Below are 26,433 nucleotides of genomic sequence, written 5' to 3'. Positions count from 1 at the left end.
TATATATTTACATACATACATATATAGTTTACAAAAAAAGAGTTAAAAATTACAATGTTTTGGTAAGTCGTTTCTTCAGTTTTCTGAATGGGTGTAACATTTTAATTTGCGTGCTCATGTGCATGGAAAATCTCTTTGCATTTCTTACACATTTTAATGGCTTAATAAATCATTGTCTTCTCTTTTTTTCTGTTTTTTGTATACATGCATCTGTATTTCATACAAAAAATGAATACTTTTATCATTTTTAAATGGTTTAATTATGCTAATTCAATGTGAAATACCCTTCTAGTTACAAAAAAAACAATCCAAGTTAAGAAACCAATTCATTTTTTAAGTCTAGGAACCACTGTATATGAAACAAGGCCTCAAAATATGGAAAAATAAATGTCTGTCAACTGCACTCCAACCTTGCCCGCCCAAGCACCAAATGCCAATCAACTACTTCTACTTGTTATGATTGGGAAAATGTCGGTCAGTCCTGGACGATGCACTGTTTGCCCGTTAGACTTCCTGGCGGCAGCCTTTTTTCCCTCTCCTACTGCACTGCGACATGGTTCGCAACCTCTCTGACGCGGCTGAATGGCTGCTTCGCCATGCCTTATTACACCAAGCCCAAATACCGTAAAACACGCAAACAATCGAGGGAAGATGTATTTGGGGGGTTTTAACTTGCTGGCAAGTCTTAATGGTCCTGCTATGAATGAGAAAGTTGCAAAAATCCAGGTTTCGTACCGACGTCAATAAATATATCATTCACTCACTCTCAGTTCAAATGGATTGAGACATTTATCAATGCCAGTATATTACAACGTGTTACTTCAAAAAGTCCTAACAAAAAGATTTCCCGGGATGTCTGAACAGCAAAAGTCTTTATGCAGTGATTCTGTTATCAGCACAACCTGAAGTATCCATTTTTGCTTACTCGAATTGGAAATAAATAAACCTTTCTTCAGAGATACTACACCCAAAAAAAACAATTTAAAAGCCACTTTGTTCCCCCTCAAGCCAGCCTCCTCGTACTTTACGCCAACGGCAATGTCAACGGGTTCGCCACCCCGTGATACACAGGACAAGTCTCGAACTAAATTATCTGCTTATCTCTCCGTTCAAAAGCATCCATCTGTCCTTTCCTGGCAAGTTACTTTCAAAATGTGCCGTGAGCTTCTGCGTAAAAATTCACTCCGGATTAACGCCAAATGAATCCATTCTGCTAAAATGCGACACATCTGCGATGATGTGATTTTGTCATGCACACTAAGACGCAAACTGCAGAGTCATATTAGTGGTTATGACTCATCCCGCACTTTGAAGAAAAATGATAGTGTGGATCCTACACTACTGTATACTTTTTTTTTTACAATCCAACGTGGGATTAAACACAGTAAAAACTTTCATGCTGGCTGGTGTTCATGGCAAAGGCTCCGCAAAGTTTGACGGGGGTGTTCCATGTTCCACCCACCCACACACACACACACACACACATGCTGTTGCCTTGTAAACCAAAGCCATCCATCATTTTAGCTCACGTGACAACACTTGAAATCCATTTATCAATCCTCGCCTCCCGGAGAGCGCCGTTCTCTGTACTCGTCTCGTTCTCGTCATTCCAGCCTACCCGACTTCTGCTTTTTCGCAAGTCTGTCAGTTTAAAGAAAGCTGGCACACCAGCAAAAGTAGGATATATTTTTACTTAAGAATTTAGCTAGTTGGCTGCCATTGGCAGTGATAAACTTCCAATCCATCTTGACTGGGAAGGCTCGCTATCACATGTGCACCTGTGCTCCATTCAGGTTTTATGTTAAGCTATATCACACAAATAAATCGCAAAAAAAAAATCATACATTGTGATTTCTGGATTTTTCGCTCTCAGTTTGGACACGAGGAAAATTTCAGATCCTCCAAAATTTCTAAGTGGGCAAACTTGCAATATAACAGGGTGTTCAAATACTTATTGAACTAACTATTAATAATAGGGTGTTTTTTTCTCCATTATCAGACTTCTCAGAAATTAGCCAATTTGCAAAGGGGCATACTTTGAGTAGCCATATGAGGTCATTTACTATAATAGGTGTTCTCTTTTAATACTTATAAGATGAAAAGCCAAGGCCAGAATTGAACACAATTGAAGTCACCCCTTTTGTTTGATTTGCCAGGCAAATCATTCCCCAAAAATGGCCGTTCGAACAAAAGCAACCACATTACGCAAACTTTACGCTCCTCTAACGCTCAGTGTGCATTCTCCGCTTGAGAGACCTTGACAATGATGAATAAGACTCATGAGAGAATTATTTCCGAGCACATGAAGAGTGACGTGCAGAAAAAAAAGAAGGAGGCCTAGAAAGAACACCGATGACGCGAGGAGGGCGATAACGTATCAAAGGAAACAAAGAAATACGAGAGAACCAGTCAAATTGGCCCCCTTCCACAAAAATGAGAAAGCGTTCTTTGAGGGAAAACGTCGGCGGTGCGATCACGCTTGTCTCGATTCCAGTGATGCGTTTTGGTTCTCGGATTCAAATTGAGGGTCAAAAGAGAGAGAAAAAAAGCAAGCCAGATGAGCAATGAAAAATTTAAGATATTATTCAAGGAACGAGAAAAGATACAAAAGGCGAGAGAGGGCGATTTGACTTCGGCGTTGAAAAACGCAATGAAAAAGATAAAGTGGAAGAGCCAGTGTTTGACTTCTTAGCTACCGTTTATGGCGATGGACGTCCAAACTATTTGAACTGGGAAGGTGGCAGCGAATTTCATAGTAAAGCAATAGCGTTGAGTTCCTATTTTACCAGCCATGAGTTGAAAAATTGTTTTTTTTTTTATTATAACTCAGCCAAATTCTTGTGTGTACACGCTTGTTTATTTATCCTTTTTTGGACTACCATTGTGCTTTCTGATGAGGTGATTTTTCGAAGCCATAGTTGCACTGCACATCTACATAAATCATTTTTTGCTTCACAAGAAACTTGTTTGACACAAATACATAATGGAAAAAAAACAACCCAAAAGAGAACAAATGCAAGCTCGCAACAGAATAAACCTAAAAGCCCTTCTCTTTATTTTTCATTCCCCAAACAAGATGTTTCCCTTTACTTACACTGCCGTCTTCTTTGTGGTGGAACATAAAAAAGAAATACAACATGTGGCTTTACTTTGTTCCCCCCAACATCAAATATTCATGATATTGATGCTATTTGTCCTATGTTATGAACTCACGAGACAGGATATTTTTCTAAAGTATTTTTTTGTTTTGTTTTGTTTTCCAGATGAGGTAACATTGACATACAAATTTTCAGAGCATGAAAATGAACCTTAATTGTGTCTCATGCTATTTTGGGGACTCTAACAAGTTCATTATGGGTAATTCATTATCGTGGATTACGTAATAGGCATTTGTCGGCCACAATTTTCTAGCCGATTAAACTGACCAACACAATAGTTTGTCTAACAACAACCGAAATAGGCCAATTTAAATGAACAAAATGTTAATTAAAGGTTTTTGGTCAGCCATGACACTAAGAGTTGGTATGTTATTTAATTCCATTATTCACAAGTATTTATTTGGGGTTGTTTTTAGCTTTTTGTGACAAATGCAGTGATTTATCTGAATTCATTAAATACATAGCCATTTTTCGAAGGACCCTAGTTTATACATAATGTCTCATTTCCCTAAATAATAATTCTCTATAATGGAAGGTCCAGCTGTGCTACATTCTGGCGACTACTTCCATGTAAAAGCATCTTAATCAGTTTTGTTCGGAGTGCTTTTAAGTTGAAAAGCGGCTGAACATGAGGACAACATTTGCATTTCAAGTTAAATACTTTAACAAGCAAGACAAAAAGGAGAGCACTTTCACCAGCATTGACATTCCTAAAGTATGCTCCTCCCTGTAAAAATAAATAAATAAAACTGATTGCATCACTTCCATTAGGTATTTTTGGTTGTATTTTTACCATTGATTAACATGACCTCAAAATTGGTTAGAAAAAAACTAGTTAAGGGACAATTTCCTCCTCTTTTCAAGTTACATGTTCCACTACATTTGGAGGAAAACACATTTTTAATGTTGCTAGAATCCATTTTCATCCATCAAACCAAACTTAATTGTAAGCATTGATTAACATTGACGAATCTTTTCCTCTGACCTTGTTTTTTTTATTATTATTCTAAAAAATGATGCATTCACTGCAAGATAGCTTCATAAAAACTTTTTTTTTTCCCGGCCACCCATCCCAGCACAGCGGAACATTAGCGGATGTCTATTCCTAATTAGCTAGAGTGCTTTTATGCGGCGCTAATGGACTCTCCACGGAAGTTTCTGCGAGTGGAGCGCTGAATGGAATCCTAATGTTTGATGGTGATGATGATCAATGAAGATCAGTGAATAAGCACAAGTGGGATGAAGGGTCAGGTCAAGATGGGCTCATTACAATTAGCGCTTGTTTATAATTATTATTATTATTATTTTAAATATGGCCTCATCATTCACTGTCGTTGATAGCGATTGGCGTCCAATCCAGTGGTTAACGTTCTTTTTTACTGTCACGTGAATCCCGTCAATGATTATTTTTATTTTTTTTAATGGCAACTGTCCTTCAACCGTCAAAGCGATTTTAATTAAAAATTCCTCGTCAAGCCGTTTTCGAATGAGTTCCAGTTGCCGCGCATTATTAAATTGGATTTGGAGGTTACCAGGTCGACTCGTGATTTGTTTGACATTTAGCTCAATTACCGAATCCGCCTCTCGGTCCAAAATTGGCCGGGATCCGATTGGACGCCACCTACGTCCACTCAAAAACTCTTGACTTGGCAACCAGTTCCGTTGGCCTTTTTTGACATTGTGCGGTCGAAAGAAGTCAAAAGTTGTGGCGGCAGGCTGGTGCCAGACACGGCTGTAATGGGAAAAAATGTTCCCTCGGAAAGAGACCATTAATCACTGTTTACACAGGACATCTGAAATTATGAGATGAGGAATTTTGACGAAAACTTAGCTCAAACTATCTAAGCCGCTCTCTTTTTTCAAGACCATATTATTAAAGTAAATAAAGTGTCACCCGCGCAGTAAGTATCTCGCAAAAAAACACCCCGCCTGCTCACTTCATCATCATTATGTTGAGTTTAATTAGTGGTGTCGGTGACGTTTTCAAACCCCAAAAAACAAAGCTTTTTTGGGCCATTGCGTCATCACAAGAGGATATTTTGCCAAAATAATTATATTTGGAGAAGAGGATCACAGTCTTTTAGGCGAGCTGTAGTGATGTGGTTTGCTGCTGATTTTTGATGTTGACTGCCGAGCGTCATGGCTAATTGTCATTTTCAGAAAGTTCTATGGTAATTTGGTCGCTATATTTGAACACGCCAAAAGTTACCGCAGATTCACGCTTTAATTTGATTTGCATCTCAATATGGGAGTTTGATCATCTTGCTTGGAATGTTCACCAAATCTCGGGATTATCATATGTCGGTCTGTAAGAATAAACCGACTTTACATTGGAATTTAGCCATTTTGACCCAATAAAGTATTAAATGTGCGCTTGCCTGACCCAGGATTAGTTAAGAAAACTGATTAATCTGCTTATTTTTTGCCATTCTTAAAAGGAAATACATTTTACATATTAATAATGTTCCGAAAAACTATTTCATTCAAAAGGACTACAATACTAATGTTATGCCTTATCAGCAAAAATGCAGATTTCCATACTATTTATTAACAATAACTGCTGAAAATGTTTAAACAAGCCCGGTTAAAAATATGAACTGGACGTCTATCGCCATCCTCGGCGACCAATGCGAATAACAACGATGAGGTGTTGACTTGCGACCATGAAAAAGTGAGCTAAAACACAGTCCCTCACATCTACTGTAATACGGTGGAGCAAATGCATTAAAACTATCATGTGACCATCTGCGCCGAACATAAATCCTCGTTATGGTCAGCCTGCAATTTGATTATAACTCTTATGCGACGCTGTCAACGCCTTTCGGGAGGGAGAGTAGTGGTTGGGAGGGACGGCAGAAAATGCAAAGTCATGACAGACCTATAAAGAACGGTAGTGGCAGTCAATGATCCATGGCGCGCCATGACTCAGCAGTACCCATGCCGAGCCAGTGGTTCAGCAAAGTGTTATGTCGTACGCCAATGGATGCTAGGGACTAAAGGTCGGAGCGTTAGGAACTGAAGAAAAAAAAAGCCGGAGAAAGCTAGAAGTTTGAGACTTGGCTGAACTGTGATTAAGTCGCTGCCAGACCTCTCACTTGCTGTCGATGTTAAGTGAAGGTCAATAATATGCGAAGAAAAACACACGCGCCAACGCTAACGAGTCGAATACAAATATGTCAGGGCTGCCACATGCCTAATATTAAATTGAGTGCATTGTGTTGCTCTATAAGCAGTAAAAAGCACTCCTGAGACAATTGATGGAACGTGGCCAGCAATGATATCTGCTGTATAAAGTCATGGCTGAAACCAAAGAAACGTTTCAAACACTTCAGTAATCAATAGCAACATTAAGCAACTTTTTCACAGTACTTTGTTCAGAATAAATGGTGATCTGTTTCTCTTTCTTTCACCCCATTGTTACATAATCACACACACACAAATGCATGATCACGTTTGGCAGAATAATATACGCGTGTGCACGTCAGCACGGGAGAAAAGCGTCAAATCGCGGCTACCGGTTGGCAAAATACGTTCCTAGGACGGACGTTGAGTGACATCAACAGTATGACACCTTACTTTGTTTCTATAATGATGAAATAAGCGAGCAGAAGGTAAAATGTGTCTGTCTGTTTTTAAAAGGGGAAGAATTGTTCCGAACATTTTTGCTTCTCTTATACAATCAATCCGCCTGTCCGGCATCATTCGGAGCCTATGAATCGCAATTCTAGTCAGACTTCCTCAAAACCACCAAAAATACAATTTGACGGTAATCCTCAGAAACAACAGGTGTCCCGTTCATTGAAACGAAACAATCATCACCATCAAAATCATTCATTTTCTCTTGTGCTTATCCTCATAAGGGTCACAGGGGTGCTGGTGCTCTATCAACTACGGGCAGTCGGCAGGGGACTATCTGGACTGGTTGCAAGCCAATCACAGGGCACAAGAAGACGAACCACTATTTAATTTAGTCTTCAACCAGCCTAGCAACCATGTTTTCGGGATGTGGGATGAAACCGGAGTACCCAGAGAAAACCTACGCAGACACAACGAAAACTCCACACAAGACAGTCGGAATCCACGATCTCAGAACAGTGAGACAACCAAAGCAATAGATCTCACATTTACTGATTTAACCTTATTTCCTATACAGCGTATGTGAACAGTTCCACTGATTAATATTAATCCCCCATCAAAAGCACTGATATATCATCATTACTAGTAAATGACTTTAAATACAACAGCAATGCAGTTCCAACCAATGAAATAAGCGCACACAAATAAAAGCCCGAGCTTTAATCGACCCCTTCCCATCTGTAGTTAAGAAAATAAACACCCTTGACCACTATTTGTGGAAAGACGGATGTTTTTTATCATTAGGAAATGACATTTAAAGACACATGAAATGAGGAATATAACAGCAAGGCTATGAATCTGAAGTGAAAGTCGGGGGAACAAAAGGCCGTCTGTACAAACGGTGACGTTAAAGACGCACACACACACACACACACACACACACACACACACACACACACACAGGGGCGAGCAGTTACCGCTCACTTGTTAGTTGAGGTAATGTTTACACAGCATTATGCCATGGCACACAAACATTCAAATGCTTCTTGTTCAACACGGAGCACTTGGACAGGAAGAGGAGGGGGTGGGAAGAAAAAAGGAAAAAAAAGAAGACATGTAAAGTTATATTTGAGTCACATGTAATAGCGGCAATTATATATTGGCGATATGGAAGGCCTGACTGTGTGTGTGTGTGCGTTTGTGTGTGTCTACACTGGAACAAAGGGCCACTTGTGTCAGGGGCCCGCTCACTGCAGCTCTTACCGTAATGATATTCCAACGCTTGTACTCACTATGTGTGTTTGCATGTGTGTGTGTGTGTGTGTGATGTTGAGTCTAGAAGGGAAATGACTAGCGCGCCATGCCAGATCCTTCCTACCCCCCAGCACTACTCATACACCATTCACACAGACACGCCCCCCACACATACTGTAAATATTCACCTATAGCAAATTAGCTGTATCTTTACAATCTCTAGTTCTAGATTTGCCAATCAGTGAGCGGCTTTGTGTGGATGGATTAAGTGTGTGTACGTGCGTGTATGTTTGTGTGTGTGTTTGTGTACCATGTGATCCAGATGGATTTTCCACCAGGGCCTCCTTCATGGCTGGACTGGAGTAAAGAAACATGGCACCTGGTTTTTACTATGTGGCCACAGAACAGCAACATTGGAGTATGGTTCAATATTTATTGTTCTCGATATCGAAAATATGCTACTTTGTCTTTAGTTTTGATGAACTAAACGCAAGTGTCATGTATACGAATTACAGTAAGACCTCGTTTTTCGCGACCTGGCGGCTATAGGTGAATAACCGGGATGTAGGGACAGTGTTTGTTTATGGTATGTCTTCAATATTATTGGGATGAAGGTGAACACTGCTCTAGTGACCATTGAAATGATATCCAATTGTGACGTGGCTTTTTTCCGCATTTCATGTTCTATTATTTAACTCCGGAAGGTTGACAATGCACTCTAGTGGCCAGTGAATTAATCTCCAATAGTGACTTGCCTTTTTTCCCCATTTTACGCTTGTATTATTGTGCGTACTTTATAAATTTTTCGTAGATATTTGGCAAATCCAAATCACGATGCAGTGAATGAGCGATGTCTTATTGTACAGGACATTCATTAGGAATTGTGTTTGGGAGTCAGAATGTAACATTTTTAGATATATTTCATAGAAAAATGTTTTATTCTGACATTGCCTTTTTCCAGACTGAGATTGTAATATAAGATTTTACATTTTATAAGTCAATAGGTGAATTCAGATGCCTTTTTAAAAACAAAATTGGATCTTCTTTATGTAAAATTAAACCGCATTAACATTTAGGTTATCCAAGTAAAATCAAATATTTAATTTCAGTGTATTCCACTTTCTGTTGTACAAATATGTTAAATTTTGGACCCCTAGATTCCAAAACTGACTCTAATATTTCATTATGAGCGTTTTAACCAAATACGCATTAAATCATATTAGTAGAGAAATCTGGCATTGACAATCTAATTGATATTTTAGTCAAAGAATAGATACATATTGTGCCAATATTTTCTGTTTTCTATGTTTATATTAATGGCTCACTTGTATCCAACAGAGTCCCCTACTCTGCCAGTAAAGAATTTGATTTTTCTGCTGACACAACAAGGAGAAGAAAAAAAATGGGCGGAAAATTTCTCCCTGGGCTCGGAAACCAAAATCAATTTTCATTAACATACCAGTTTGATGATGTGGCTTTAGGATAACATGGCAACATAAAGAAGCCAAAGCAGAGATCGAAAAGGGATTTAGAAGCACACTTGAGATGACAAAAGGATGCAATGAGCTAGATTTAAGGAGAGTGGCAAAGAATGAAATCAACAGAGGAAGCAAAAAAGAAGCATTGAAAGACGACGTGTGCCGGCTGGTCGATGCCTTTTGACTCTTTAAAGCTCTCCTCCGCTACAAAAAAAAAATGTTCCCTCGACGCCGCGCACGTATCGTCAATACGCTGTCTCCAATTTAAATGGTTTCAATTTTCACCTCAACACACGCACCACGGGAATGTAAATCAGAGCATTGCAAAAAGGGCCTCCAGCAAAGTACAAACACAATTAGAACACAGACAATAAACCAACCTTTATTTGGTTTATTCCCACATCAATATTCATTCATCCTTTCAAATAATTAGGAAGAACTCAATGATTGAATTGATGTGTTCTTTAGAAAAGATTTGGCTGAGGCTCCTAAAAAAAATGGATATTCCCTCAATTATGATATCTAAAAAAGTATTTCAATCAAATGATGGAAACATGATATGTGGAACCCCCTGAGAACTTTAGCACTGTTTGGTGGTTAGCAACAAAGCTTAAAGTTTAATTACAGCGACTTGACATTTAGTGGCGTTGATTTGAATGAGCAAGAAAATAATTCCCACCTCTGGCAATGTGATGCGAGCCTAACGACAAGAGTGAGTGAGCAGCGCCTGCGGGGCAAAAGCGAGAGAAGTAGAAAGCGAAAGGTGGAGGGGAAGTGCGTGATGAAGAGAGCGGCGAGGAGGAACATAAAAAAAGAAAAAAGAAAAAGAAAGAGAGAGAGAAATTGAGAAAGGCACAGAGGTGTGCAACACTCCATCACAGCAAACAAGTTAAGGCCTTAAGGACCCCGCACAAGCTAGATGGATGTCTTTGTGCTTCGTACAAGAGTGTGTGTGTGAGTGTGTGTGTGTTTGTGTGTGTGGGTGCAAGTGTGTGTCGGCTGCCCTCCACGCGGCAAGCCGGAAACTCCACTGTCTGCCTAATTAATTCGCATTTATACAGAGGGAATAATTGTGAGCTATTTCACCCAAACCAGGCATTTCGGGTTTGAAAATGAGGTATGATGCCCTCTAGAGGTAGTGTGATTATGTATAGCAAAGTGTGTTATAGTGGCGGCCCGGGGGCCAAATCTGGCCCGCTGCATCATTTTGTGCGGCCCGGGAAAGTAAATCATGAGTGCCGACTTTCTGTTTTAGGATCAAATTAAAATGAAGAGTATAGATGTATATTACATTTCCTGATTTTTCCCCTTTTAAATCAATAATTGTAATTTTTTAATATTTTTTTCTATGTTTTTAGTTCAAAAATCATTTTGTAAAATCTAAAAATATATTTAAAAAAAGCTAAAATAAACATAGTTTTAGATCTATAAAAAATGGAATATTCAGGGATTTTGATCCAGTTCTTTTAATTTATTTATAAAAAATATATATAAATATTATATCTAAAATGGTCCGGCCCACATGAAACCGAGTTGACATTAATGTGGCCCGCGAACCAACCCGAGTCTGACACCCTTGATGTATAATGATGTATTTTGGATTGGATTTTTGTCTAATTGTTTAGGTATTAACCCTCACTCCAGAAACTTTCACATTCCACGTTGTGTTGAATTAATAGATAAATAAAGATACTGTAGTCTAGTGTGAAGGGTTGTTTTTCTCTTTGTGCGCCTTACAACTGGCTGGCGACCAGTTTAGGGTGGAGTCCGCCTTTCGCCTGATGTCAGCTGGGATGGGCTCCAGCACCCCTTGAGACTGACATGGATAAGCAGTGATGAATATGAATGAACTCGAAAAGGGCTTGTGTTTGAGGGCTTTTAATTTAACCGTATTACGGATATAAGCTGCTAAATGAAATAACCCGGGTGGCTGAATGATAACAGCAATTTTTCGCAAGTTGAAATTGAAAGTGAAATAAAATATGGCACAAAGCTAACGGAGGATTTGGTTGCTTTGATTGAACATTTGAGTCTTTTCACGTTTTCTTCTCGGGCTAAATCTCCCATTAAAGCTCCAACGGAATGGCAAACAGCGTGTTTGCCTTTTTGGGGTACATTTGAGCCAGGAAACAGACTTAAGATACTTTTTGGCAGTTTCAAATAAAATAAACAATCATATATGACTGGCTTATTCATATTTTTGTATTTCTTTGATTTTTTTTTTTAAACTTGTCTATTTTTAATATTGCTAGCTTTAGTCCTCCATATGGGTCAGCTACGTTAGGTCGACTTTCCCATTTTTGTGGAGCGCAGGGGGTCGCTGAAGCAAAGTCACACTGATTTTCTGGTCAATAGTCACATCCCCGTGTGGTTTTATATTATTTTTCACAACATTTCCGACTAAATTCTGGTGGCAAGACTCGATATGAACGAGGGACAGCAATTCATCATCATTTTACAGGCCCGTGCAAGCCAGGGGGAGTCTAAAAACACAATACCCCCTCCCTTAGCGCCATCCATTTCCCTTTTCAATCTGCGAACATATGCATGATGTTGATTTGTTCCCTTTCCAAGAATATTTGAGCATCTCGACTCTTCTTCACATCTTTCATGTTTTTTGCCTCCCCGCCAAGCAAATCTGACTATCTACGTGGCCCTTTGTAATTATTTCTTCTTCAAAAATCATAAAATATGTTCCGCTCAAGCACACACAAACACATTCGTATACATTTTAGGGTATACTATAATTTGCATCCTGGTTGTAATTATCAATTCATATGGGGATTTGAAGAGTTTCTTGATGGATGTTAAAAAGGCTTGTTGTTCTGTTCCGACAAAACCACATCTGAAAAAGCCCGCACGCACGCACGCACACAAACGCACCACAAGAATCTCGGAGGAGTGGAAGCCACAGTGTTTGAAGATAACATTTTTCCTCCTCATCCTCACCTCTTCCTGTGTGTGTGTGTGTGTGTGTGTGTGTGTGTGTGTGTGGTTCTCTGGTGAATTATGTAGTTTATGAACAAACTTTATGAAATATATTTTGCCGAGGGGAACACACACACACAGAAATATGCGTACCCAAAAAAAAAATCAGCGTCAAATGACATTTCTTACTGGCTATCATTAACGGTGATAGGCCAGTTTGGTTTGGGCATTAAATTATATGAATAAATGTAATGAATTTGAGTTGAGATAATCATGAGGATGCAATGTTCTTCTGTTAATTTCAGTGAGTCTGTTGTTAGTAGGCGTCCAATCCACTTGAAGTGGAAGTGTGGATTGGACGCCTACTAACGACAGACTCACTGAAATTAACAGAAGAACGTTGCATCGTCATGATTATCTCAACTCAAATTCATTACATTTAAACGGTAATAGTTTAATGCCCAAACCAACCTAGTACATAAAACGTAAACTACAGTAATGACTCACAATTCTCACTGCAATAAACAACACTATATTTTTACAATCCCCATTATCTAAACTGCTATTATGTATGAGTATTTCACATTTTTCTTGCCCAAAAAATCCTAATAAATGTATCTACTTCAAAAACCTACCTCATTATTGTCTCAACTCAAAAGGATCCTTATGACTTCATTCCTACAGTTTAATGCCAATTCCAACCGGCACATTCACTTTCTACTGCAGTACATGAACAAAGCAAACTACCGTATTGACTAACACCTCTCTTTGCAATGACCCATCAATTTTAACATTACCAATTCTCTCAATCGCCATTTCCTCGATTTCCCTTTGCTCGCGGGTATTTAAGTTGGGCATCATTTCTCAATAGTTTAGCCGACCCGTTGGCCAAATTGACATATTGAAGTCTGGCCCATTAATTCTGCCATAGACACTCCATTGGAACTGCAGTCTGAATTCAGCCTGATCCCCCGTCTTAAGTGCACAGTGTCAAGTCTGAATTAAGGTTTTATTTAATGAGGCCAGGAGCAGACGGAGTGACATTTACTTGCAGAGTCGCCACTTAATTGCCTCTATAGCGTCCGTCCGGGGAGGACCAAGTGAAAACGCCTCTGGAAGGATGCTTCCATGTTTTCTATTCATTTACATCGAGGGTTGATCGGGACAGCATATTAAAACCTATACACAGCATTTAAGACTTTAAAGAAAGACAATCTGGAATAGGAGAAGGTACTGGAATATATCAGAGAACAGGGTGACTGAAAATCAGGCACCGAGCGCCACTTCAAAAGTACTCAGCTCTGTCACAACTACAATTACGCCCGCTCATGCAATCGCAAATACAAACACACAGTTTAACTAATAATTGCACACGAGCAGAGAGAGGCACAGCAAGAGGGGGAAATTAACAACATGCTAACAAGTAGCTCACCGTGGCTTTTTGACACCTAAACTATGAAAACAAAATTACGCACGTACGCGGCAAGGCAGGTGAAGCGGGCGCCGTGAAGAGGCAAATTGGGCGCCGCGCCGGTGATATACGGACAGGACACACTCAATGCATTGGCTTTGTACTAAAAGTTGGATGGGCATTGGTTTAATTTTGCCCCCAAAAGTTTTTAGAAAAAAAAGTTGTTTTTAATGTAATTTTGTAAAGGTGAAAACTTGGTGAGATGTTAATTAAAAAAAGTGTGGAGGGCAGTGCGGGAGAGTTATTAAAATATTGAAATATTCAAATAAATAAACAAATTAGTTGTCCATTTTAAGTAATATTTTTGAAATCCTGTGTAAGTAATGTATTTATCCTTGCCAGTAATGTAAAATTGACATAATGTATATAATAGTGTAAATGAATAATAATGTATAAAATAGTGTAAATGAATAATAATGTATATAATAGTGTAAATAAATAATAATGTATATAATAGTGTAAATAAATAATAATGGATATAATAGTGTAAATAAATAATTATGTATATAATAGTGTAAATAAATAATAATGTAAATAATAGTGCATTAAAATAGCGCAAATATTCAATAGGGTAGTATCCATCTAATCCATGACATCTAGTAATAGTAATGAAAATTAAATACAAGAATGTTAATCCTTGTATAAATGCCCTTTTAATAGTACAATATCATTATCCCAGCCGAGTTATGAGTAAATTGGAGTGACAATACTGCACAATCATCCACGTTACTACAGACTAGCATCCCTAAGGATGACTAAAATACTGGGACGTCTTTGCAGAAAATAATATTCCTCGTTGTTGTGTCTCTTCTGGGGATCAAGGACAAATGAAGATGGCATTCCGAGGTGAGCAGCAGCACAAATTGAGGTCAGGTGTTTAGTACGCCCTCGCACATGGAGAACGGGCGTCTATAATCTCAACGGAGTGCGCTTAGCCAAGCATATTTTGCAATCTAGCTGGCGGAGGCACCATTTGTTGCCATTTTGTGTGTGAGTGGCATTTTCCCCCAGCCTTCTTGATAAACAAAATCCCCCTGTCGCACGCTGGAATTTCCAATTACCATGAAGCCATTGGACTAAGGGGTGTAAATACAATAGATGTGGTTGAAAAAAAATGAATAAAGTCAATTGGATCTGGTGAGGGAGTGAGAAAATTGCTGCAAATTGAGGAGAAAGCTACGATTTTCACTGAGTAAAGTTTTGTTTTGAACACTAAGCAAAATTGGGAAGTTATTTTTTTCCCTTTTTGATTGTTTTGCTTTCTTTTTTCTCATCTGAAGACTTCAGGCCCGCAGAAAAAAAACATTATATTGGAGCTATACATGAGTTATACGTACTTCAAATGAGTTTTATGAAATTTTTCCCTGCGTGATATACCATATAGACAATGCGGAGTAAACGAGGATAAAATGTGAATATTACCCCGAAGCTTTACTTGAGTTATCTCTCCTAAGTGTGGCCTTGTCATCCACTGCGCAAATTATTACTCTTGTTAAAAAAGCGAGCGAGACACCGAACGCTCCAACCTTCAAAAAGTAAAAAAGAAAAAAAATGCAGGCTTGCCAACATGAATTTTACACCAAGGTGCAGAAAATGTCGCCGTTATAAAAAGGAGAGTCAGAGTTTACATGTGGTTCAAATCAGGGTGAGTCGAATATTTTTTTTTACTACCAGGCCCTCCCAGACCCAATTGATTGGACTTCCATCCTGGTTAATGGCAATGAAATATGAACATGAGGCTGTTCAAGAGTAAATATCTACAGACGCAAACTAGAAAAAGATAAGCCGATATATAATGAACGATTAAAGCAAGCAGTCATCATTTTCAACTTCTTCGGAAAATCAATCCCATCATACTTTGTCAGGTACGCTTTCAAATAAACGAGGCGAACGGGCAATTGTTATTGATCAGCATCGTTTAACATGACGCGGCGGCAACTGGCCGCCGGCCAGCTCGTCCCATTGTGTTCCGCCGGGTTGATTGACAAGTGCCTCTTATCATGACGGGGAAGAAAAAAATTTAGGAACACCTAAATTGTGCACGCAACAGTGCACGCAACTGAATCCGTAAATCAAAACATCGGGGAAAAAGCAGTCCACTGAAATAGATGGAGCATTATGAAGGCCATTAGGGATAATTTACTGGCGGTTCTGTTGTATTATGCTGCATTACTTTAATAGCGGCGGACCCAAAAATAGCATCTTTGCAAAGCAGCGGTTATTAATTATTGCTGGAACAACACAGAACAGCGTATAAATCCAGCAGCTGGGCAAAATATTGACAATGTACTTCTACTTGAGAAAAATGAACATGCCTGGGTTTTATTTTATTTCTGTGTTGTCATCGGCGGAAAGCAAAGGCCGCTTGTCTGTTTAAATTAGGCTTCCATCATACACGTGCGCATTATGCATGTAGCATGAGTTTGTGAGGATGCTTTGATTTGGTTTTGCCCTTTATTTGTTCTAGCTCAAACAGGTTCTAATCAAATAAGAGCTGCCTTTTTGCATCTGTGTGATATATTAATTTGAATTTTTTTCCCCCTCACGAACAGAATAGCACTGGGAGTAAAAAAAATGTCAGCCATTGGATGAGATATGGGACTGGCCTCATGCAAGAATTCGTAAAAGTTCCAAAAACGGTATAGATATTTGAACTATGATCAAATTTAGTCATATTTTTTCTCCTTAGAACTCAAGATGAGAAAATAGGCCAAGAAGTGAAGTGGCATTTTTCTTTTAAAACCTCAGCAACCATTCTTTCTTCAAATAAATTGACTTCTGACACTTATTTTGATCATTAGTGGAAAATTAGCACCACCATCCAACTGCTTGGGTATTAAAATAGGCATCTGTTATTTGGAGCTTGGCGAATACTTTTCCAAAACGTCAAATTTAGCGTATTTTTATCTGCCTCAATGCTTGATAATCTGCCTACAAAAACACACTAACACGAGGACGCAAAACTTGAAGTGAAAGTTTCTGAAGTGAGAGTTTATAAAATCATTCAAAGAATAGCACCAAATTGGTATTGTTTAACTGGGGGAAATCTAAAATCCAGAAGATGATCCAAACAACAATTGCAAGTCAAGAAAACACACCGTGTGGCTCCATTTTTTCCCCTAGGTCTACAATGTCTTGTGTGTCTTATGTCTGTCTTGCTACTGCAACCAAGAAATTTCCCGAATACAGGATGAAATAAAGTTCTAACCTAAAAGACAGAACGTTTCAACTCAATCAAATGTTCAAGCTGCAGCAACCAAGGCATCAAATGTTGACAATGACTTGTTAGCATGTGAATATTCGCTCTGATCCGAGGAAGAGACGTCTACGCACCGAATCGGCGTTCCCGTTCCCCGTTTACAAGTGGAAACGCAACGAGTGAAAGGGGTCTTTATCTTGCCCTCCGAGCTTCCATCGCCTCACTCCGCCACTTTGCCAAACACGACAATCAATCAGAGGAGGGAGGCCACTAAAATGTTGACACTTTGGAGACGTCATGTTTTCATCTGTCAGCGGCGGGAGCTGCACGCCGTTTTCCGTCGAGCGTGTTTACCCGCGCAAACACACGCGGGCTTCTAAAAATGTACATGCGTGTGTATTTGTGTGTAGGTGACTGTGTGCGCCGGCACACGTGTGCTGCACGGGTGTGTTTTCTTAGGTGTGTTGTCAGGAAGCCGGCTGTCAGACGTGACGGCTGAGGTTGTGCTCATTAGATGCTTGCGCACACGCGCGCGCACCCGCGTACACCCAGATTTAAGGGGGTGAGTGGTGTGCAAAACAGAGAGTCATTCAGACAAACTGCACCTGTTTTTCGAAAATGGTTTAACAAGCAGTTCCAGCATAGAGAAATACCTGGTCATAAACACACACACATGCACACAAATAATGACATTTCATTTCAGTCCTTCCAGTGCTTGGAAAAGTGGAGGAAAATAACAAAAAAATATCCAATGAAACAGGCTTGGGTGGAAGGGCGGATGGATTGATAAAAGCGTGATTACATTCTAGTGAATCGATGGATAGTTGAGTCCAGTGAGGAATGGATCGATACGTCAACCCGGTGATTGATGGATGGATGCATGTCATGTGATAAGAGGGACAGATGGACAGAAAGATAGGAACATTGGATGGGCACACAGGAACATTGATGGAGGGGGGGCCCCAAGGTTTGCATCGATTGAGCGACTGACGGACGATTGGGGAGATTTGCTGACAGATGGCCTGGGCAACAGAGTCAGATATTTAGGTTGTTGTTTCAGGATGCAAGTGGTGTGCCACTTTTGGGCCACTTTGAACAAAGAGCCTTGCCAGAGAGGTGGTCTCAACACCCCCTTCTTGTGAAGATAAGCAGTACGGAAAATGAATGAATGAAAGGGAATCAAATGATAAAAGATACGTTTTGTTTTGGACTTTCCTAGTGTGCAAACTGCTAAATAAATAGATGTGCCTGTTGGGTGAATGGACAAATGGACTGAACAACCAAAAAATACAGAAGGTGAAAAGTGTTTGGTTGCTCAGAGATATTTTTTGACCACCAAAGAGAACGCCAGAATGGGTGGATTGACTGAAGAATTAGACCAAACAGATCAATTGTCTTATTAACTCTGAGAAATGGTCGGACTGATTGGTAAATCATCCCATTGGCACACAGAGAACCAGTTAGAAGAGGATGGATGGACTGACCGATTAACAGATAACTGGCTGGATAAGCCAAAAGACTCATGGACAGACCTAATGACTGACAGATCAACAGATAATTAGGGTAAGAAATGGCCGGCCGGGTGAAGGAGCAACCAGATAGATGGACCAAAAGAAAAACAGTTGGTTGTATTGATCAGACTGGCCGACAAGCATGAGCTTCTTCTAATAGGTCTGCATTATCTTCTAGAACCTTCCTCATCAAGCGGCAATAAAACCTAATGACTCCCCGTCCCAAAAGAATGCTAACGAGCTCTGAGCTCGCCAAGTATTAGCCCGATGGTATTCTACAAAGATGGCTTCCACACCTCCTGCTGTCATCCGGCGTGAAGGGTGACTCGCCGTGATTTGCATACAACTCCTATTAAGCCGGCGTTAGCGAGCGAGAACGTCAGGAGTCGACGGGTCAAAACCGCGGCCGTGAAAGATGAACGGGGGAGCGAATTTATGCGGCAGCACGCCCACCAAAAAAAGCTGACTCGGCGGCAAAGAATGTTTTGTGGGATTAGCTCAGCAATAATGCTTGGATGTAGTTTCCCTTTGCTGTGTACACACAGGTTAAGTACTGGAACCATGACATTAGCACTAATTTGCTGCGCTTTACAACATTGTTAACCTTATTTTAAAAGCGGGGTTTCCAGCACGAAGGTGAGTTTCTATTGAACGTCGTTGTCGGAGATTGACTTCTGTTGGGCAAAACCAAAAGAGCAACTTGGTCACCCCAAAGATGGATCAAAAACAGATTCAAATTCCCACATGGAGTTTTTTTTAAGAGTCATGGGTTTGATGATGCAACACTGACACAGCGATTGCATGACCTGAGCGTTCTTTAGGGGCAAGCAGCGCCTCTAATGAGTTTTTACAGCGCGGGAGTTACCGACCCGCGCTAATGAGGGCCGGTACGACTCCGATGAAAAAGCCTGATAAACAGCCGGCGGGTAAATAAAATAAGCAGCGTTGCTAATTAGCATTCATGACTGTCTCCTACTCGTCTACTCGCGATCATGCTTTGCCTCCGAACGCGGTCGTTACCCGCTTTCGGGTCAGCGGGCTGCGAATTATCCATGCGAGTTATAAAAGAACATGTTGTAATATGTCCAGAGTAGTTACATTTGCGGTGGACATTTTCTACTTCCTTCTGAGTTGAAGAATAGAAAGGCAACAGCCAGTGTTTTTTTCCCAGAACACGGCATGACTATATCACGGACATCGCGGTTCTATGTTGGGAAGAGATCGTAAATCGTTGTGTGACTTCTCGTCGAGTCTTTGGCCATTTTTTGCGCAATGCCGCGCTAACTTATTCTTACAACGTTTCAGGCGGAAACTATTAAAATGTTTACAACATGGCAGTGAAGCAATCAAGCGTAAAAGTAGAAAACATACGATTACATTACAAGGAAAGGACATAACAATATTCCAAATAACTATAGCCTAACAAAACAACATAAAAGTCACACTTATGAGTCCCAAGCGCAACCAAATAATGAAAAAGAGTGCAACTTATAGTCCGCAAAATGCGTTGAAGAAGAAATCATTCAAAATGTGGCTTTTTTATGTAGCCTCTCTTATTTTCTCTATGTTGTTTCTTTATCTGGCTTTTACAAACGACGTCAAACTGAGTTATTTCATGCCATCAGATTCAATGTGGAAATCTTTGCTGAACTTCAGCCATCAATTTTGGGGGAAAATTTCACTGGAAAGGCAAACTGTAAGACCTCTGGAAACAACAAAGATGATGCCAGATCAGTATGTAACTTGGTTTAACATCTGCATCTCTGTAAGAAAAAAGTTGCTTCTAATTGGCGAGAGGCTTCCCATTCATCACGGAATGAGCAAGACTTTTGACATAGAACATGAGGAGCATTAAAAGAAGATCAAATAAGCTTTAAGGAATTATGGTGGGATCGGGCAGACAGCAGCTCCACTTGGAGTCTCGCCCCGGCATCATCACGCCAACGAGTGGGACCACACACGAGGACTTGTCACGCTTCCACGCGTCGCTCCTCGCCCGTACAATTAAAGCGGAACGATCCCCCGGAGGGAGAAGGCTATCGTAAATATGGAAAAGCCACGGCATGGGCGCCACCTTTGGCGTGTTTGTGCGAGCCGGCCGAGCACAACGGCAACGGTTCCGTCGCCCGTCCGCTGACCGTCGATGTGTGTGTTCCGTGTCGACGTTGGTGTTCCTACAAACTTACAACCCGATTGGGAGCGTGACTCAGAACCGCCTGATTGTGTACGTGGAGTTTGTTTAGATTTGCGCCATTTCCCAGGGAATCTGCCCGGTAATCCCCGGTGCGCTGGCCATTTGGGGTTGAAGCTAACGGAATCGGCGTCGATTCATGCCACGGAATCAAACAACAAAACTTTAAAGGGGAAAAAAATCCAGAATCTGGAACGAGATCTACCATTTCATCGGGCAGGCCGAAATACTGAGATTCACAATGGATGAATTTTGTTGAAGCTTTGTTGGCGCTTACCATCAATATACTCAAAAATAAGACCAACTCCCCAAAAAAAGCATAAGATACTCTTGACACTTCACTATTTTTCCCCATCGAGAATTGCCAATGGCACAAGACCCTCTTATTTATTTAAGTTGGGGCATTCAAAGAGGAAAAGGGACTCGAACTCGCGGCCAAACCCATGAAGAGCACGTGGTAACGCGCCATTGAGCTGACACACACACAAGGACTCAAACACACAGACACTTCCCAGACTTTTCCACAGCTGTCATAAATCCATGTACAGTATTTGTAACAGTTATGAAGGATAAAGAGTGTCTGTGTTCTCCAAATGTGTGTGATTATTTCTTCCGCTATTTATTTACTATATTTTTGGGGGGTATTAAATTTGTCTCCTTTACTTTAGAGAGTTATTTCTGTCTATGAGCCAGGATGTGAAGACACACACACACACACACACACACACACACACGCACACACGTACATAAGGCGAAGGCATTAGTGGATGGAAGAATACAATAAAGGTATTGTTAAAACGGCACTTGTCAAATACAATGAAATATTCTGGGTAATAAATTGTAAGCAACGTACGTCGGGTTTAATACGGGGAGGTCAACCACGCATGCACACCCACACGTAAAATGAACAACGAGCGCAGCAATTGCATGGTTCGTGTCATCTGATATGTTTCAAAGTTAGTTCACAAATAATGCATTTAAAGGCTTTTTCTGATCACCTACCTTTTTCTTATCATATTGATGACAATTACTGTATATGTCAGTGGAAAAAAGTCATTTTTGAGATAACTGAAATGGAGGGGGGAAAACTAATACAATCAAAACAAAGTCAGAATAACAAATAAACTTAAAATAATAAACATACAAAAACAAAAAATTGATTGTTATTTAAAATAAATATATCTACTTTGACATTGTAAGATGTAGTTGTTTTGTGCTTGACTATAACAGATTTACAGCATCTTTGAAGAACATCGACACCCAATTTAGGGCCAGTTTATATGGCGATGGTGTTTTGGGGGGCTGAAAACAGTTTTTAAAATTTAATTTTAACGCCACTTTTGCTTAAGGTCGTTGTAGTTTAAACGTGGCCTAAATCGACAACGACTTCCCTCCCATCGTATAGTTTTCTTTAAGAAAATGTCTACTTGGTCATTTATCAAAGATTAGAAAATTAAAACTACTGACTCAAAATCTACAACTTCATTCTCTGCCTGCTAGTCATTTTTCATCCCTTTTATGTAATGCATCATATTAAACTAGCAGTTGTTTGAAGCTTTCAAAATATTTCACAATCTGTGTTCATCACTTTGGTCCCCTGTTGGGCCACTGCACTTTTCTTTCATTCGCGTTTGATCGTCATCGTTACCTTTCATAGCAGATTGCCTGGGACAGACGATCCTGCGTCGTAGCCGGCTGTCGGAATTCCTCAAACTAAAAAAAAAAAAGAACAAAAAAAATATTAAGTAAGATGAAAAACATGACAAATGGTGAAAAAGTCGAATTTTCTACATGGATAAATCACCCGCAATGAACCGAGCAGACAAATGAAGTGAGGCCACACAGGAACAAATGGAATAAATGTGAGCGTCCGCTCTTTAGCCTCCCCAACATTTGCATCGCAGACGTTCCTATAGCGCCGTTATGGATGACCCCTGCGGGGTTGGCGAGGCGCTATAATGAAAAATAAATTCACACTTAGTGAGTGATCGCCGTTCTAAAGCGGGACATCACTCATAGGCGATAGATTAAACACGGTGGGTGAGTTGCGGAACTTTTTTTTCTCCCCCCCATGAATAATTCATGGACGCCATCCTCGAATGGCATCCGTCATTTGGACGCCAAAATCTGAGGGCTGGTGGCAACTTGTTGCTATTTCGGAGCTTTGTTTCCATTTGTGTGCCACACAGTAAATTAGCCACTGTATGTGTCGGGGCCTTGACCAAAAAAATAAATAAAAAATAAAAAAAATGAATGGAATATTCCATCTGCGCTGGCTTCCATTTTGGATCTGATCCACCTGAGATGCGCGAATGCATTCGGCCTCATGACATGTGATGAATCGTTGCAATTTAGCGTGTCGTCATCTCCGCGAATGATTGTCGGTTTCAGGTTTTCCCGGAATGACTGCGTCCCCCTTCCCCGCCTACGGGAAATGAGGTTTTTTTTTCCGTGCCCGCGTTAGTAGGCGTCGTATTAAAGCGATATGTCCGAACAGTTATGACGCTTCACGTTTTGTATTTTGTTTAAAAAATCTGCCAAATGATGGGCGGATTCGCCGTTTGCTTTTTATCGGACGGCGGATTTAAAAAGCGTGCTTCAGGGTTGAGATGTCGGATCCCTTGCCGGCAGTTGTGGGAGTCGGGGTCTTTGTCAGTAGCACCTCAGTGCTCCTCATAAAGGGAAGTTGGATCTGGAGCGAGCAGCTTCCACTTGCCTCTTGTTTCAATGCGCCCGCTGGGTCTCCAAGCTGTCAAGTCCTTATGGCCTGAGCTACTGCCGCTCCCTATAAAGAACGTATTGATTAGCGCTGCGTGGCAACAACACATCTCCGTGTCCACCGTAAAATATTCCGAGCGTGAAGATAATTTAACGGGCGCTGGAAATCAGGGTTGTTGGGTTTTTTGTTTTTTTTAACGTACATGCTATTTGTGTACAAGCCTACTTTGCTGTCCTGGCCTCACCTCCCCCAATAACCGTAAATCTTGCGCGTAACTGACTCACACTGTCAGGACGCCAACGCGGCCATAACTATAATTTTTGTCAAGCTGCGTCAGGCTGTCCCGGGCGCGGGGATATTTATACGCGCATTTTGTCTTTGCCAACTAAATTAACTGTCCCTAAACACAACATTATCGCTAGCCCTCGCACGCACATGCACGTGGCCGTTCTCCAGATGACATGGGTGGAAAAACTCCGGCTCGTGGGCCACAAATCGGACGCGGGTGGCAGGTTTTAGGGTGTATTGGCACCAGGAAAGGCCGTCTGTCCGCTGTCTGACAGGTTGTACCTATTGGTTGTTCTACCAGTCGGTCTGATATTTCATCAATCGGTCCAAGTCAGTCTGCAAGTCTATTAGATAATTGCTCCATTTTTCTAGGTTAGGAACTTATCCCAGTTTTTCGGTCTATCCATCCATTCACGGTACTCGGATGTTTGGTCGCCGGACTTTTGGTCGCCGGACTTTTGGTCGCCGGACTTTTGGTCGCCGGACGTTTGGTACGACTCGTACGGTGTTTGTAAGGTTTTTTGGGGGTTTGTAAGGGGAATCATAATCATTTATAAGGGCAGTTATCGGCAGAGGTTGACAGGTATGCAATAGTAGGGAGGAGAAGAAAGAAAAAAAACAGGACAAAAGACTAGAAAGCAGCAGAAAAACGATGAAATATACACAAATGCTACAGGTCTAGTCAGTGTTGTGATCACAATGAAGCCAGGCTTTAAGATGATTGGCAAAGAGTTTCAGAGAGGGGAGTTCACCTATGCTAATTGGTATTGAGTTCCAGGTATGTGCAAAAAGATATGATATCGGACACTGTAGCGAAAGGAAAGAAACTCTTTGGCGAGGTCTCAGATTGAATTTTTGCTCCACACCAGAGTTCGCAGGTTTATTCACATGCACACCAGCACAAAATGTGCACACTAGCAACTTTTGGGTTTAGTCCGAAACAAACAGTCCAGGTATGAATGCGATCAGAAAAAAAAGGTGTTTTCTTTTAGCGGCTTGGGCATTGTTGGTCTTTGGCGGAGTGTGTCTGGAGCAACGGAATGAACAAAAGGAATCAATTATTCAATGATCTCTACTCATGTAAGAGCCGTGAGCGTAAGCCCCCCATCTTTCCTGGAGCTTTAAAAACATCCGAACAAGGTTAGGACCAAGGTTGCTTTTTCTTTTTTTAAACCACTGAAATCCTCAAGTGCAAGACAAATCCTTCAACTGCTTCTTCGGTAGTGCTGAAAAGGAAGTTGGACTTATGGTCACAGCAGAGTTGCTGGAGGAGGATTTGTCAAGGATACAAGGGCACATTCAAACTTCAGACTCAATTATTTCATTAAAAAAAGGATGATTTTTAGAACAAAACATCATCAAATTAGCAATAAGCATGTCAATAAATTTCAAGACTATTCGGGCTATTTCTAGAAAGTATTTTTAGGGGGAATGTCAAATTATTGAATGAAAATGTTTGTATACATTATATTTTCTTTTACACGAAAATGTCTCAATTTTGCAATAACAATGTTTACTTATTTATGATGGAATTTTCAGATTCCCCATGAAAACAGTTTTAAACAAAAATCAAGGGGAAATAAGTTAAAAAAAGAACCTTAAACACTAAACATTAAAACAAGTTGTTCCATTTTCACTAAAAGAGTTTCACTTTACTGAGCTTCAATTTTGTTTTGGATTGGAAAAAAGTGTCATCTTTACGATACAAAGGAAGGAAGAAAAAGTGAGAATAAAGTGGAAATATAAGGAGAAATTCATAACTTTTTATTGTATCTACATAACCTAATGTCAATAAAAGCTTTTTAATCTATTATCATAGGACTTTTTAACTGCCTGCTTGGTGACAATTTGAAAGGAGATACAAAACAATAGCATTTTTGTGTAGGATCGAATAATGTACAAGCGACAAGTAACACGTGAAAACTCGTCAATTATTGACAAGAGAAGAAACATGGCCAACACGTGCTACAAATTCATAAAGACTCCTTCAGAAATCACACCCATGAATAGTAATAACAATCCAGGATGAGGAACCTCCTTCATCATTAATATTTCACGTCATCTTTATAATGCGTTCAAGTTTGCGCTTGGTACAGGAAAGCGACCGAATGGAAAAGAAAAATAGAGAAGTTTTGTACAGAAAAACATTTTTAAAAAGCCAAGGTGTGTTTCAAGAGTGGCGGCACAAAAGGTCAGTAAGGCACTGGCGTTGTTCTTTGCGCTTGAGCGTCCGCGGTGAAAGATAAAATGGAACTTTTCAAGTCTCTCCAGACGGAAAAATGAAATGACAGAGCGCTTTTCGAGGAAGACGGCGCCCTGGCAACAAAGATGACCATGTTGAAAATGAGAACAAAACAAAAAAAAACACCAGAGAATTGCATCTTGAATAAAAATGATGAGTGATGTTTAACAAAAATATGAGGATGCATGGAAGCAGAATGAAACTTTCAGCGAGAAATCGGGTCTCCGGTCCAGCATTTCTTTTTTTGTTTTGTTTATATTAGCATTTCATTGATCAAGACTCCATTTTTAGATGGAACAGGAGTGAAGAGAAATCAAGTGAGCGATGAAAAAGAGGAGTTATTTTTTTTTTAAATGGAGAGAACACACTCGTTGTAGCGCTTGGCAGTACTGAGCACCCCCTTGTCGCTGTTTGCTAC

At 40.3% G+C, this 26,433-nt stretch overlaps 1 protein-coding gene across 1 annotated transcript in view; it reads right to left on the bottom strand.

Moving 5' to 3' along the window:
* The window catches only part of trps1 (trichorhinophalangeal syndrome I), a 111,208-nt gene that overhangs the window by 82,933 nt on the left and 1,842 nt on the right, over positions 1 to 26,433 (bottom strand). The window contains exon 2 of the mRNA XM_077591033.1: positions 22,415 to 22,479. The gene's annotated coding sequence lies outside the window, so the exon portion shown is untranslated. The remainder of the gene's footprint in view (positions 1 to 22,414; positions 22,480 to 26,433) is intronic.

The sequence above is a fragment of the Stigmatopora argus genome, chromosome 21, assembly GCF_051989625.1.
Source record: "Stigmatopora argus isolate UIUO_Sarg chromosome 21, RoL_Sarg_1.0, whole genome shotgun sequence".
NCBI classification, from domain to species: domain Eukaryota; kingdom Metazoa; phylum Chordata; class Actinopteri; order Syngnathiformes; family Syngnathidae; genus Stigmatopora; species Stigmatopora argus.
The sequence above is the reverse complement of the archived record's forward strand: the minus strand, read 5'-3'. Positions and strand labels throughout refer to the sequence as shown.